This window comes from Parasteatoda tepidariorum, chromosome 8 (genome assembly GCF_043381705.1).
Source record: "Parasteatoda tepidariorum isolate YZ-2023 chromosome 8, CAS_Ptep_4.0, whole genome shotgun sequence".
Classification (NCBI taxonomy): Eukaryota; Metazoa; Arthropoda; class Arachnida; order Araneae; family Theridiidae; genus Parasteatoda; species Parasteatoda tepidariorum.
Window position 1 is genome coordinate 3,739,699 of NC_092211.1, and position 2,944 is coordinate 3,742,642.

The following is a 2,944-nucleotide window of genomic DNA, read 5'->3' on the forward strand; positions in this document are numbered from 1 at the left end:
AAGTCAAAAATAAAATTCCAGAGAAGTTAATTCTATTAGGGAACAAAAATCAATTTTGGAGAGAATTAGTATACTATGCATATCACTATGGATATTCATAATACTAAGTTTACCGACATATTGTTGGTCAAAATTCAGCACAAAAAAATTATATTTCATTTTATATCCGTCGTTGAAAAGCCAACCCAATATTGGGTTTACGACTACTAATGTTCAACTCCGTAGCCTTGTAATTTTGAACCCAATCTAGAAGACAAGGAAACTCCTCGATCAGTACCTACAGAGGTATTGATTTGTTTTGGGAACATGGAGGACTTCGTAACTGGACAGATTTTAACGTGCATCAGTCACCATTTACTAAGAGGGGAGTCTTCGGCCAGCGGGGATTGAGCCCACGAACTGTTGGACATGGGCCCAGCTCCCTACTGACCAGGCTATCCCGGCCCCCTAATGGCAAATTAGAGAAAAAAATCCTTAATCTTAAAAAAAAAGTGTAGTAAGTACCGATTGTGACGCTTATCGTCACTCAAAATTAAAATCAAGAGAAAGGGCTAAAATTAGATTTCTAGAACATTTCAAAGTCTTCGATTAAATAAAACTACCGTGGGAAATCTCCATCGGCAAATAGTAACTTAAATACGGATAAAGTAATTCAAATTAGGTTTTCAACAATTAGGTTTTCAACAAAACAATTAGGTTTAAATCTTACAATGTCACCCCCATCATGGGACAAACTCGAAAACAACAATAACTTTTGGACTTGACCTTTCCTCAGATTTGCAACTTTTTATCACCCAAAAAAAATACGATATAAAAGCAGCCGAATGAAAGGGTTGAAAAAGCAATCAAAAGAGCAATCAGCCAGAGTGAGTAAAGGCTGAAACCGAAACCATGACTAAACTTTGTAAGTCTCTCTCTCTCCATCTATTCTAAAAGCACGCAAGAATTAATGTTAAATAATAAGTTGGTTTAACTGTAGATTCTAATTCTAAAATAGTTATGTAAATTCTAAATTGGTTTAATATAGTTATGTTATTTCTAAAATTGCTTAAATAATAAAATGTTACTTGTTTAAAAGCAAGACTTATATAAATTCCTTATATAATAGAAATAAAAACGCCGCACGATTAATAGCCTTTAACGCTGTTTTTTTAATCTCCGTCGCCAAGGAAAATTTATTTATTCATTTATTACAAATGCTCAGAAGATTGGCTATGGTGCCATTAGTTTTCTGACCTTCCAATATTTCTGAACATTACAATTTAAAAGCACGAGTGCAGAACCCGAGTCGAGATGAGTAGCATCAAAAAATTTTGTCCACACAAAGAACAAAAAGGAGAATCACAAAGCCCAAACCGATACAAATACGTGGGCAAACAGTCATTGGGAGTAGTAAAGCGAAAAAGTTCCACAGCTGCTCTTCTAGGAATATCTGGAATCAACTGTTTTTATCCTCAAGCAGTGGGACCCATGGCTTATCGGCAGAGTCACATAATGCTTTCTGCCCTATCCTGGTGTTATATCTTCTTTTAACCAGGAGTTTGGCTTTTAAAAGGTCTTTGGAGGACCCCTACTCCTTTTTGCTTAAAAAGTCGGCAGTCTCGTTTCCAGGAATCCCACTGTCGACAAGGAAAACAAAAAAGTCATAGTTTAAGTGCCTTACACTTGAAGCAATGCGATAATTTTAAACTACGTGTATATGACACAGCTAAACTCCCCCGAAAACCTGGACTGATGTTGTCTATGACTACCATGATTAGTTAGGAATTAATTCGAAAAGAAATTCCCGGTAACTTTCCTGATTTGAACTTTCAGGAGGAGCTCGAATGTGTGCCTCCCTTTGTAAAACTGTCACTCCGTCTCTCCTGCCTTGCAATCATTTTCTCACTTTCCAAAGCTCTTGCATTCCGCCTGCTTCGAACAGGTCGACTGTCGATCTCTCGCAGGCTAATTTAGTTACTCCTCCTCGTTGCCCATCCTGCATGTGCTTTTATCCAATGAAAAACGATATTGTTTGTGAATTCTTGTTTCATTAAGTGAAGTAAATATTGCTTAGAGTTGCTTGCAGACTATACAGGGCGTTATAAATTAAAATTTTATCTGTAATTCTTTTTCTTTAAACTAACGAATCGAATGGGGGATGGCCCATAATACAGCTTTATACATGGAAACGTGATTAGAGTTACGAAAGATTTTTCCTTCAACAGGTTCTTCCTCCAGATGGGCCACGGAAGCGCATTCTGTCTTAAATTCAATGTTAACTAAAAGTTTCGGTCCATCTGTGAGTTATTCTAATCCTTAATAAGTAGGTAGTTGTAGTTGATATTCAACACTAGACGGCCCAAGGAAGTCATTTTGACTGCTTTTTCATTTCAATTAGAAAAACAATGATGTATATAATGACGCAATTTCTCAGAATTTTGTGACTTTTTGTACAACATATAATTTTTTTTATTGTTAATATTTACTACTAACTTGTTATATAACTGTAAATAATATAAAAAATATTAAAAATTAACTTTAATCAAATTTCTCTACACATTAATTATTCTGTCACAATTCAGTCATTTTCATTGCTTTTGGACAATATAGGTATATACTAAGTTTCAGTCTTCTTAGTGTTAGGTATTTGCGACTACTAATGTTGAACTCTGTAGCGTAGTAATTTTAAATATTCTAGAAGACAACTAAGCTCTAATTGCTTTACATGGAGAGGAAAATCGCGAAAAACCTTTCATGGTTAGCCTGATGGTAAGAGGACTCCTTAATACCTACTGGCAAAGGCTGATTAAAGAAAATTAGTTAAAAGTAGCTGATAATGATCGCCCTGTTCTTCGATCCCAGAATGAGAGATTTGGCACGAATTATAGACTAATTATCTTATCACTTTCTCTCCCTTTCAACACAGTGAGTGTGCCCTTATGAAAAAATCGAGGTATAAATG